The sequence below is a fragment of the Balaenoptera borealis genome, assembly GCF_965194805.1.
Source record: "Balaenoptera borealis genome assembly, chromosome: 11".
Lineage (NCBI taxonomy): Eukaryota > Metazoa > Chordata > Mammalia > Artiodactyla > Balaenopteridae > Balaenoptera > Balaenoptera borealis.
In genome coordinates this window covers 34,972,035-34,985,591 of record NC_138868.1, presented here as the reverse complement: position 1 = coordinate 34,985,591, position 13,557 = coordinate 34,972,035, and the positions used below count along the sequence as shown (strand labels likewise).

General features: G+C 40.1%; 1 protein-coding gene and 1 long non-coding RNA gene across 14 annotated transcripts in view; one reads left to right on the top strand and one right to left on the bottom strand.

Moving 5' to 3' along the window:
- Positions 1 to 13,557, bottom strand: part of LOC309606032 — a 1,194,635-nt gene that overhangs the window by 878,664 nt on the left and 302,414 nt on the right. The window lies entirely within an intron of this gene.
- GAS2 (growth arrest specific 2) overlaps positions 1 to 13,557 on the top strand; it is a 159,725-nt gene that overhangs the window by 27,892 nt on the left and 118,276 nt on the right. For 2 of the 13 annotated variants that reach the window (XM_082342504.1, XM_082342501.1), the window contains 2 exons: positions 3,931 to 4,201; positions 6,214 to 6,289. The exons of 1 other annotated variant lie outside the window; for it this stretch is intronic. The gene's annotated coding sequence lies outside the window, so the exon portion shown is untranslated. 10 more of the 13 variants (XM_082342499.1, XM_082342498.1, XM_082342503.1 and 7 more) reach the window with 9 other exon arrangements.

Here is a 13,557-nt window from a genome sequence, read left to right as displayed (position 1 = left end):
CTGGACTTTTGTTTGTTGGAAGATTTTTAATCACAGTTTCAATTTCATTCCTTGTGATTGGTCTGTTCATATTTTCTGTTTCTTCCTGGTTCAGTCTTGGAAGGTTATACCTTTCTAAGAATTTGTCCATTTCTTCCAGGTTGTCCATTTTATTGGCATAGAGTTGCTTGTAGTAGTCTCTTAGGATGCTTTGTATTTCTGCGGTGTCTGTTGTAACTTCTCCTTTTTCATTTCTAATTTTATTGATTTGAGTCCTCTTCCTCTTTTTCTTGATGAGTCTGGCTAATGGCTTATCAATTTTGTTTATCTTCTCAAAGAACCAGCTTTTAGTTTTACTGATCTTTGCTATTGTTTTCTTTGTTTCTATTTCATTTATTTCCTCTCTGATCTTTATGATTTCTTTCCTTCTGCTAACTTTGGGTTTTGTTTGTTCTTCTTTCTCTAGTTCCTTTAGGTGTAAGGTTAGATTGTTTTATTGAGATTTTTCTTGTTTCTTGAGGTAGGATTGTATTGCTATAAACTTCCCTCTTAGAACTTCTTTTGCTGCATCCCATAGGTGTTGGATCATTGTGTTTTCATTGTCATTTGTCTCTAGGTATTTTTTGTTTTCCTCTGATTTCTTTAGTGATCTCTTCGTTATTTAGTAATGTATTGTTTAGCCTCCATGTGTTTGTGTTTTTTACATTTTTTTTCCCTGCAATTGATTTCTAATCTCATAGTGTTGTGGTCAGAAAAGATGCTTGATATGCTTTCAATTTTCTTAAATTTACTGAGGCTTGATTTGTGACCCATGATGTGATCTATCCTGGAGAATGTTCCCTGTGCACTTGAGAAGAAAGTGTAATCTGCTGTTTTTGGATGGAATGTCCTATAAATATCAATTAAATCTATCTGGTCTATTGTGTCATTTAAAGCTTCTGTTTCCTTATTTTTTTTCATTTTGGATGATCTGTCCATTGGTGTAAGTGAGGTGTTAAAGTCCCCCACTATTATTGTGTCACTGTCGATGTCCTCTTTTATAGCTGTTAGCAGTTGCCTTATGTATTGAGGTGCTCCTATGTTGGGTGCATATATATTTATAATTGTTATGTCTTCTTCTTGGATTGATCCCTTGATCATTATGTAGTGTCCTTCCTTGTCTCTTGTAACATTCTTTATTTTAAAGTCTATTTTATCTGACATGAGTATTACTAGTCCAGCTTTCTTTTGATTTCCATTTGCATGGAATATCTTTTTCCATCCCCTCACTTTCAGTCTGTATGTGTCCCTAGGTCTGAAGTGGGTCTGTTGTAGACAACATATATATGGGTCTTGTTTTTGTATCCATTCAGCAAGCCTGTGTCTTTTGGTTGGAGCATTTAATCCATTCATGTTTAAGGTAATTATCAATATGTATGTTCCTATGACCATTTTCTTAATTGTTTTGGTTTGTTTTTGTAGATCCTTTTCTTCTCTTGTGTTTCCCACTTAGAGAAGTTCCTTTAGCATTTGTTGTAGAGCTGGTTTGGTGGTACTGAATTCTCTTAGCTTTTGCTTGTCTGTAAAGCTTTTGATTTCTCCATCGAATCTGAATGAGATCCTTGCCGGGTAGAGTAATCTTGGTTGTAGGTTCTGCCCTTTCATCATTTTAAGTATATCATGCCACTCCTTTCTGGCTTGTAGAGTTTCTGCTGAGAAATCAGCTGTTAACCTCATGGGAGTTCCCTTGTATTTTATTTGTCGTTTTTCCCTTGCTGCTTTCAATAATTTTTCTTTGTCTTTAATTTTTGCCACTTTGATTACTATGTGTCTCGGCATGTTTCTCCTTGGGTTTATCCTGTATGGGACTCTCTGTGCTTCCTGGACTTGGGTGGCTATTTCCTTTCCCATGTGAGGAAAGTTTTTGACTATCATCTCTTCAAATATTTTCTGTGGTCCTTTCTCTCTCTCTTCTCCTTCTGGAACCCCTATAATGCGAATGTTGTTGCATTTAATGTTGTCCCAGAGGTCTCTTAGGCTGTCTTCATTTCTTTTCATTCTTTTTTCTTTAGTCTGTTCTGCAGCAGTGAATTCCACCATTCTGTCTTCCAGGTCACTTATCCGTTCTTCTGCCTCAATTATTCTGCTATTGATTCCTTCTAGTGTAGTTTTCATTTCAGTTATTGTATTGTTCATATCTGTTTGTTTGTTGTTTAATTCTTCTAGGTCTTTGTTAAACATTTCTTGCATCTTCTCGATCTTTGCCTCCATTCTTTTTCTGAGGTCCTGGATCATCTTCACTATTATTTTTATTTATTTATTTTTTTATTTATGGCTGTGTTGGGTCTTCGTTTCTGTGCGAGGGCTTTCTCTAGTTGCGGCAAGTGGGGGCCACTCTTCATCGCGGTGCGCGGGCCTCTCACTATCGCGGCCTCTCTTGTTGCAGAGCACAGGCTCCAGACGCGCAGGCTCAGTAGTTGTGGCTCACGGGCCTAGTTGCTCCGTGGCATGTGGGATCTTCCCAGACCAGGGCTCGAACCCATGTCCCCTGCATTGGCAGGCAGATTCTCAACCACTGCGCCACCAGGGAAGCCCCCATCTTCACTATTATTATTCTGAATTTTTTTTCTGGAAGGTTGCCTATCTCCACTTCATTTAGTTGTTTTTCTGGGGTTTTATCTTTTTCCTTCATCTAGTATATAGCCCTCTGCCTTTTCATCTTGTCTATCTTTCTGTGAATGTGGTTTTTGTTCCACAGGCTGCAGGATTGTAGTTCTTCTTGCTTCTGCTGTTTGTCCTCTGGTGGATGAGGCTATCTAAGAGGCTTGATGGGAGGGACTGGTGGTGGGTAGAGCTGACTGTTACTCTGGTGGGCAGAGCTCAGTAAAACTTTAATCCACTTGACTGTTGATGGGTGGGGCTGGGTTCCCTCCCTGTTGGTTGTTTGGCCTGAGGCAACCCAATACTGGAGCCTACCTGGGCTCTTTGGTGGGGCTAATGGCAGACTCTGGAAGGGCTTTTGCCAAGGAGTACTTCCCAGAACTTCTGCTACCAGTGTCCTTGTCCCCATGGTGAAACAGAGCCCCCCCCCCACCTCTGCAGGAGACCTTCCAACACTAGCAGGTAGGTCTGGTTCAGTCTCCCCCAGGGTCACTGCTCCTTCCCCTGGGTCCCAATGCACACACTACTTTTTGTATGCCCTCCAAGAGTGGAGTCTCTGTTTCCCCCAGTCCTATCGAAGTCCTGCAATCAATTCCCACTAGGCTTCAAAGTCTGATTCTCTAGGAATTCCTCCTCCCGTTGCCAGACCCCCAGGTTAGGAAGCCTTACGTGGGGCTCAGAACCTTCACTCCAGTGGGTGGACTTCTGTGGTATAAGTGTTCACCAGTCTGTGAGTCACCCACCCACCAGATATGGGATTTGATTTTACTGTGATTGCGCCCCTCCTACCATCTCATTGTGGCTTTTCCTTTGTCTTTGGATGTGGGGTATCTTTTTTGGTGAGTTCCAGTGTCTTCCTGTTGATGATTGTCCAGCAGCTAGTTGTGATTCTGGTGTTCTCGCAAGAGGGAGTGAGAGCACGTCCTTCTACTCCGCCATCTTGGTTCCTCCTCTCCACTGTGTTGCTGAGAGTCTTAAGGATTATGGAGTGTTTAAATCAGCACCAATGCTTCTTTTCATCTATTTCTCCTGTGTTGGTTAATTTTATGTGTCATTTTGACCGGGCCACAGGGTTCCTAGATATTTGGTAAAACATTATTCTGTGTGTCTCTGTGAGAATGTTTTTGGATGAGATTAACATTTAAATTGGTAGACTGAGTAAAGCAGATTGACCTCCCTAATGTGAGTGGGCCTCATCCAATCAGTTGAAGACTTTACTAGAATAAAAAGGCTGAATCTCCCCAGAGTAAGAGAGAATTCCTCCTACCTGACTGACTTTGAACTGGAACATTACCCTTTTCCTGCCTTCAGATTCAAACTGAAACCTTGGCTCTTCCTGGTTCTTGAACCTGCTGGCATCCAGAGTGGAACTACATCATCAGATCTGGGACTCCAGGTTGACAGCTCACCCTGCAGATCTTGGGACTTGTCGGCATCCATAATCACATGAGCCAATTCTGTAAAATAAATATCTATCAGTCTCTGGGCTATTCAGTCTGCTCAGGCTACAGGAGCCAATTAGGAAGATGCCTTCCTTGACTCTCGTCTGTCCTCTCCTGCAGCTAAAGCCAAAAGAAAAGAGGTAATTTCATGTAGAGTTTGAAACCTTCTCTTGACTTTTCCTGCTCAGAAGCTTTTTCTCAGTGTCTTCTGCTGTGTTCTTAGTGTGAGTTCTTTTTCCCACTGCTGTAAGGGATTTGACGTAATTCTATGTGATGTGGAACCCTCAGCACCAGGGGCAGCTCATCCAGTTGAGTTAGGGTACCTGACAGAAACAGTCTTCTCTTTTCAGAAATGATTCAACTTTTTTGTCAGAGCATTTTATTATTACATTTAAACATTTTAACATACATTTATTTAATGTGTAGACTCTTCCCCCTCCTTAAAAGAAGGAAAATAGAAAGCAAGGATGGAAGGAAGGAAGGAAGGAAGGAATGAAGAAAGGAAAAAAGGAAGAGTGGAAGGAGGGAAATGAACACAGACTTTCAAATCAGTCAAACTCAGACATGAATCTGACTCAACCTGTGCAGTTTAATAGTTCATTTTTCCTATTAACCTATGATCTGGTCCTGCAACTTCATCTTTATATAAAAATTACACAGAGGTTCAGAATGACTCTCCATGGAGAGTCAATAATTCCAATTAGACTCCTGACCTCTGGGAGTAGACCATTTATTTGTAACTTAGTTACAATTCCAGATATTTTTAGGTCTTGATTTAAGCTTCACTAAACTGAAGATTTCATAAACTAGGAAAAAAGCCTTGGTATTATGACTTCATTTTATACTTTAATCCACTTGTAACACTGTATTATAACTTGGCATTTTGATATTTTCATGTTTTGATTTTTTTAATCTACATGCAAACAGATTGTATTAACATTTAAATAGGATAACTTACATAGAAATACATGGTATTTGAAATGCTTTTCATAGGATCAGAATATGTATTTTAAAAAACCAGTCTCTATAAAGATAAGGACAAAGTATTAGGCAATAACCAATATGTCTTTGTAAATCATCAGTAGTATTTTGTAATTAATTGCCCATTCATAATTTGAAATTGCCTCTTAAATAAAAGGAGTAACAAATCAAAAAATAATTACACAGAGGAAGTGGAGAATGAATGATTAAATAACGAATGAAAAAAACATGGATATCTAAAAGGGTATAAAATGGAATGTCATAAAGTGGGGAGGAGAGAAAGATTCAGAGAAAGGACACATAAAATTCTCTGATCTTCTGTATTTTTAATAATGAGAATTTCCTTATCCCAGGGGATTATTATAATGAGTAAATAAGATGATTTAGGCCATCAATTAATAATAAAATACCTAACCTTAATTTCGCACTTGTATGTCAGACAGTAAACTAAATATTTTACATGTATTATTTTATATAATGCTCTAGACATGCCTGTGAGAGGGGCTATTTGTTAACCCCACTTCACAGATGTGGAAACTTATAGTTAGAAAGGTGAAGTAATTTGCCTATAATTTTCAGCAAGTAAGTGAAGAAGCTAGAACTTGACCCTGGTTTTGTCTGTCTCCAAATCTGGACTCTTAGTTATTATTTCAACTGCGGTAACTATTATTAGTACAATTTAATATGTCTATTCCTTGGCAGCTTTGGTGGGAATAATGGCTGGTGAAATCTCTTTGCAAATGGCTCTAGAGTCCAAGTGGCTTTGGCGACAGCAGCAGGATGGCAACACTTCCTTCTGCCAAGAGAAGCCCCACCGACCCTGACCCCTTCCTGTACAGTTCTCTCACTTTGAGTTAGATGTGCTACCTTTCTTGGCATATTGCCTGGTCTACTATTTGATACTAGAAAAGCCCTTTGATGAGATAAGTTTAAGAGCCATTTCTCTAAATGCTTCGTATAAATCAGCAGTGGCAAAGATTCCATGTTTGTGAACTAAGATATAGTTTCAGTAATGGAAATTTCAGCAAGCTTTCTCATCCTTCAACAAAATACAGATGATCCTCAGCTTATGATGGTACAAATTATGATTTTTTGACTTTAAGATGGTGCCAAAGTGAAATACATTCAGTAGAAAGCAGACTTCAAATTTTGAATTTTGGTCTTTTCCCAGGCTGGTGACATGCAGTACGTTACTCTCTCACGATGCCGGGCAGCCACAGCTCCCAGACAGCCATGTGGTCACTAGTGTAAGCAACCAATACTTTCACAACCATTCTTTACCCATACAACCATTCTGTTTTTCACTTTCAGCACAGTATTCAATAAATTTCATGAGATATTAAATACTTTATTATAAAATAGGCTTTGTGTTAGATGATTTTGTCCAACTGTAGGCTAATGTAAGTGTTCTGAGCATGTTTAATGTAGGTTAGGTATATTACATGTATTTATGTGTTTATCAGGATGTAACCCCACCATAAGCGGAGGAAGATCTGTAATCCTAAATTTATCATTATCAGGGTTAAAAATAAATGGATAGGGCTTCCCTGGTGGCGCAGTGGTTGAGAATCTGCCTGCCAATGCAGGGGACACGGGTTCGAGCCCTGGTTTGGGAAGATACCACAATGCCACGGAGCAACTGGGCCCGTGAGCCACAACTACTGAGCCTGCGCGTTTGGAGCCTGTGCTCCGCAACAAGAGAGGCCGTGACAGTGAGAGGCCCGCGCACCGCGATGAAGAGTGGCCCCCACTCGCCGCAACTAGAGAAGGCCCTTGCACAGAAATGAAGACCCAACTCAGCCAAAAATAAATAAATAAAATAAATAAATTTTTAAAAAATAAATAAATAAATAAATGGATAACTGAACCACGGTCTACCTGCAATAGAGTCCCAAGAAATGTGACAGCAAAATTTCACCTATAATGTAAATTTTTCTGTCCACAATGATGCAAAATTAATAGCTGGTGCCATCTTTACAGAGGGATTTCTATTTAGTTCCCTTTTGATGGGCATAGTCCTTCCTTCCTGTATCTGTCCCATCACCCAGTGACACCTGAGTTTTCCCTTTCAGATATTCAGTGGTTTTATGGTTCATTTATTTACTCATTCAGTCATTCAACACCCTTGGGTTTGGTGCTGTGCTGAGGACTTGATAGGTAACTAGTTCCTGCTTTCCAGGGACTCACAGTTTAGTAGAGGAGATATATGCATAAGAAAATAATTGTGATACTACATCCTAAATGAGATATAAAAGAAATGGAAAAATTCCCAGAGCACTGGACCCAGAGGCACAGCAATATTCTGTCAGGGAGATCAAGAGAACCACAAAGAGGATGATGATTAAGGTGGTCCTGGGAGAATGAATCTGATTTCTTCAAAGGGAGAAAGTTAAAGGTAAAGATCATTCAAGTCAGCATGAGCAAAGACATGGAGGTGTGAGGTGTACAATGTTGGAGATACTGTGACGGACATCACGTCATCTACCGCTGAGAATATATATGCACATCTGTTTTGTTCTTTATAATGAAACCATCTGTTCATTGATGCCCTACCTCAATTTTGATGGATCTTCTCCTCAGCTTAGTTTCTAAGTCAGATTTTTTTTTCAAATTGTGGGTTGTGAAATAAATTTAGCAATTCCCCAACAACATTTCTTTTCAACTGAATGGCATAGAAAAGACTAGAATAAAGCCAAACAGAAAAATAACAGAGTGCATTAGCTGAGGAAGGTAAGTACTGTTTTGTGAAACATGTTTTGGTTGTGTGTCTGAGTGTGTTTTTATGTGACTGTTCCATAATGTATTTCTTATTGTGGGTCACAATAAAAAAAGTTTGAAAGCCACTGAAGTAGTAATATTTTCTATTACTTTTCATTGCACTCATAGTATTGGTTATAATTAAACCTTGAGTCCAAATCAACCTTGATTTTTAATGAAGCGACAAGTGACACAGACTGACCTCATTTATAAGCCTGGCACACAGGCAAGCATCTGTTTTACTGAACTCTAGTTGCATTTAACCAGCTGAAATTATTCTAACTAACTTGAGGATGAAACCATCATTTATAATGTTATTTTAACATTATTTTTCTATTCCAAGTTCCAAACTACTAAATTAAAGACAATATATAAAAATCTAACCAATTAGCAGTAAGCTTCCTAAGAGATTGGCTTCTTCCATTATGGTCGTTTATTCATTCAACAATTATTTATTGAGTGCCTACTCTATGCTCAATGGTATTTTAGATACTGGAGATGACAGTCATGTAAAAGAAAGAGAAGGTTATAAAAGTAAAAATATTTTATATTAAATTCGAGCTTCTTGCAATTAGGATGGCATGATATTTTAATAAAAGATTTTGAAACAAACCACACAAATATTTGGAAAAATAAAAAACACGACTCCAACCTACACAAGAAAAATCACATAACAGTATATATTGCATAGGATATTTTAAAACTAGGCAAGATAGATGGCATATTTCATAAAATGATTTCAATCTATCCCCTGTGTAAAAATTAGAAGACATATGCTCATATATAACACAGTTTGCAAAAATATGCATCTTCCCAGTAGGGAACGGATATCTGTGCTACTGTTGTGCTGTACTTATAAAGTTTAAAGTTCTCCACTGACAGTAAAGCAATAGATTTTTTTTAAGTTGCATATCAAACTGAGAGTATATCTTGAACTTTTCCAGTAAAATTTCTCCCATTTAATTCATTCTTTGTAGTTTTATACATGAATACTGATAAAAAGTAATAACATTGACTTTTTATCCCTAACAGTATTTGTAATTTCCATACTAGGACTTATAAAATCCATTTTGTTTGCCTTATGAGATTTAAAAAAATTTATTTCAATGTAAATCAACTGAAGGCCTGTATCATGGGCCAAGATGCTAGCTAGGTAGGGAAATACAAACATATTTTACATCACTGATAAATTATTTCAATAAAACGTAAATAAATGTTTTCACTTATTACATTGCTTTATACATTTCTTCAGCAACATTACATGTCTTCATGCTGCTTTCTGTACCATTTTTCTCACTTGCTTCTAAAGCTATCCCTTGCCATCTTTAAGTGCCCTTTCGAAGCTATTTAGGGATATAAGAATGTCTTGGTCACCCTTGGAAATTTATTTTACTTTAATCTAGTGTCTCTTCCCACATTATTTATTTCAAAATTCCCGGTAATCTCCATCATCTATTGAAGGTTTGTCCCACTTTTCAGAATAAGTGCGTTTATATTATTTCCATGAGTGGGGGGTGAGGGTGAGGGGTGAGGAGAGGCTAACCTATAGATGAGGAAAAAAATAATTTTATTGCTCATTTTAAACATATATGTATATATTCATATATATATACACACATATATATATATATTTACATTTAGAAAAAGGCACAGTTCATATGGAAGACAATGTTGAAGGTTTAGAACACTGAAAAACATAGTAACCCAGGAATTCGTAATATAAAGTCTTCAAAACTGTGATAACTTAAAAAGGAAAACAATACTATGTTTTCTTTAAATTTGGCTTGACTTTTCCTTTTTATGCCATTATGTTTCAAGAATGTATTTAGACATTTTTCACCCCGTTAGGTGAGGCATTTGCTTCCTTCACCTTCACATCAGGGAGGTTTTCATTGAGTCAGTTGCACTATGGTTTTCCTAAGACAAATATGTTTAGGTTGAGACCAAGGCAAGAAAATTCTTGGATGAAAAGATTTTCTGACAAATTTTTATAAGTGACTGATTGGAATACATAAGTATAAATTTGATTTCCAAAAACACAAAATAAAGATCAAATGGAAATTTTTACGAATGCTGAAAAAAATTTAAATGAAAACACTACTTTGCTGCCTCTTCAGAAATCTTTTGTATTACTTCTCTTTTGTCACCAAAAGAATACTCAGCACAGCTCATAGATGCTAAGGGAGAAAATACATATTTCTCCTAGTATTTTCCTTTTGGCTTTTGCTAAAAAGGACAGAGGATCTGATATAAGGCAGAATTTAAAAGTAAAAATACCTGGAAGAAAGGGGCATGAAAGGGAGTAATATGAATGATTATGCTCTCCCAAAGCTTCTGGAAGCCTCCTTATTTTCCCAAACTGGGTTTAACATTGTCCCTTAATCAACAAAAATACTGTCTTTACACTTTGCTTTTTATAATGTCAATATTGAATAATGTGACAAGAATATTTATATAGAAAGAAGAGGAGACTATGAGCTTTTGAAAATCTAGGTGTTAAACTTTTTGAACTCTTCATATATACCCTGAAGATACTTAAATTAACATTTATTGGCTGATGATATTTTGATCATGAAAAATTATCAAGGATGTTTGATTTTACTTAAATTTTATAGGTTCAGAAACTAAGAGTTCTTTGTTGGGCCTGTAGTAACACTCAGATCTATCCGGTTAAATTTTGAAAATTTTTATGATCAGAATGATTGCTCAAATTCATCAGTAACCTGTTCTGTATGTTTTGTTGTTCTCGTTGATGTATATCTAAGCAGTAAGATAGGCCTTTTTATAATGCTGTTTCTCCTTAAAATGAGGAATGGCTCTTTTCCCTGTCTTCTGGGAAGCCCAAGGAGGAATATGGAGCTAACTGCAGTACCCAACTGAACTAAAAAAAAAGCTTGGAGTTCAACGCCACCAAACTTTTCCATCTGTTTTCTTCCCTTCTTCATTATTTGCACCGCTACTACAACCAAAGAACTGACGCAGTTTCTAGATGTTTTAGAGCAATATCCATTTCCAGATGAAAGCAATAATAAGTACAAAATGCATTTTTTCAATTATATCTAAAATTACCCACATCACTTTGCTATTATCCATCCACAGGTAGTTTCTATTTTTTGGAGGGGTGGGGGGAGGCTGGGCTGGGTGTGTTGGTACATTGCTCACCATCTTAAACATGATATCCAAGAGAGGACTAGAATACCTGTGCCACACGATCATTGGATGGAAATGCTTGTGAAACTGATGAGCATGGAAACGACAACAACAAAAAAGTGTGATCATTTTCACCTACACTCCACGGAAAGCAGTAACCTGAGGCGATTCGGACACTCAACAAGAGGTCACGTGTCTATTAGAGGTGAAGCAGACACTTGAACATCTGTCTGCTTCATGGGGAGACTTTTCGTCTCAGAATACATACCCTAATAAACAACAGTTGGAGAAAATTGTCTATGACATTCAACATAATACTGAGCTGAGGCTGAGAGAAGGAAGGGTGGAACTGTATTTCCTTTTGTAAAGCGAAAACAGCCGTGAATACAGCCTCTTCTAAAGTCTGATATTTAAAGGGAGTTGTAAGAAATCAAATTGTTCAATTTGAACGAAGAGTGGCCGAAGTTACTGGCAAGCTCATGCCTCCGAGTCTGCAAAATCACTGGCCAGGAAAGCAAAACTTTCCCAACACCCAATTTTAATATTGTGCTAAAGCCACTGACTCTGTTAAAACCTCCGAGTTAAATATGATCCCCTCCCCACCCCTCTCCCCCGCCCTTTAGGTTAGTGTTTGGGGGACCGGGAGGGGGCCGGAGCTTGGCCCCAACCTCGGAATTGCTGCCAAGGGCTTGTAATACAATCTCTCCCCGTTTGAAGGGTAAATCAGTGTCAATTGCGTTTGCTGTCCACCAGAAAAAGTAAGCATTTTACTTCCGCTCGGTCTATGTGGACTGATGAAATGTAGGAAATCTGTTTCTGGCAGGGGGAAAAAATCGTTTTCCCAAACAGCACCGAGAGGAGCCATCAGAGAAGTATGAAGAGGGGCAGCGCGGCTGGAGCTGCTGCCGCTGCCGCCGGGCTGGTGGGGTGCGGAGAGCGGCTGCCGCAGGACCCGCGCCGGGAGGGGGCCGGCCCCGAGACGCTGCAGGAGCCGAGCCGGGAGCCCCGGTGCCCCTGAGAGCCGCCAGCAGCCCAGCTCCGGACGCGGGGGTGAGCAGGCGGGCGGGCCTCGCACTCCGCCGCCGTCGCCGCGGCGTGAGCGCTCTGCAGCCCGGCTTGCGGAGCCCCGGCCTCTGCTGCACGGCTGGCGGCAGGGGAGGGGGGCCGTCGTTGCCAGTAAACGTCGGGCACGCGGCTGGGAAGGGTGGAGAGCCTCGGACAGCCGGACGGGCTCTGGCGCTCGGTGTGTGGTCACTGCAGTGGGTGACTCTCTGACTCCCTGGAAGCGACCATGTGTTCCTCACCCCTATTGTGGACCAGCCCAAATGACCGCCGCAAGGAAGAAACCCGCTGGGGCGGCTCGGCCAACTGGGGACAGGAGTGAGGATTTCTCGTTAGCACAACGATTGTGAAGACACACATATGCATTCGTGCAGAAGGGTCTCTGTCTGCAGGCTCAGCGTTACCCCTTATTGAGGAGAGGAAAGCGGAGGGGGGATGGTCTTAATGGATTGATCCTTAGTGCTTTACTTGAGTCAAGGAGGCCGGAAGGGGGGGAAAGAGGGCGACACGCGTGATTTGGGGTGATACTGTGTTCCACTGATGAGTTTGACAGAGTCGAGCTTTTGCTACGTGAATAAACAAACGCTAGGCTAGCCTATGAATCAACCCCCTTTGGGGAAATTTTTTTTTTTTTTTTTTTTGCATGGTATTGTTCTTCTCGTCCAAAGAGTAAGGTTTTGGAATCTGAAATTATTTGGGGAGCAGAGGAGCCAACTTGGCTTTGGAGGCATTAACTATTCTGGCAAGATTAAATCCTATCAGCCTAATAAATTGCCATTACCTAGTCCAGACATCCGAAGTTTCTCTTGAATAGAGGGGAAGCAAAAGCAGGGGTTAACAGATTCTGTTTTCTACCTTTCAGTACAATTGGGGGGGGGGGGGCGGGGGGATTGTCCACTTTCCTCCAGTTAACCTTTTTGGAAATCAAAACCTTTCCTCTCTCCCACCTTCTTCATCTTCATCCTGTCACTTACAGTCAAGAGTTTGCAAAACTTTACTGTCTCTCTTGTAAACTCCTCCCTCTCCCCAAGCACCCTCTCCTACAAAGCTAGATCAGCTATGGGAGATCTTATGCCCAGGAAATAAGATCTGCATGTGCACAGGAACACCCATTAGGCCTCCTAGTGTTAAATAAAGGCTCAGACAGGTCGGAGTTGCCAGCCAGGCAGAGGAAGTCCACCTTTTCTCCTCATCTATCCCCTGAGATTCACAGAGACAAGGCTGAGAAGGAGACCTCGTGCTCACTGGTTTTCTTCCCCAGCATCTTAGCAGTGTGGACACTGATTAACTCCAGCTGGAATCTGGTTTGCCCAGCCTGTCTTTGAAATTGATCAATGAGCTCCTTCTCGAGGAATGCTCCCCCCTAACTGTGGAGGAGGAGGTGGTGACTGTGGTGGTCCTCTCCAACATGGGCATCCTGGTTCTCAGTGCCTAAGACAAGGTAAGGGACAGATATCTGAGGCATGGGACAGGCAGCCTTTGCAATCAATGCACCTTGCAGCTTTAGTACACGGCTCCCTGAGTGGGCTCTGAAAGGGAAATGTGG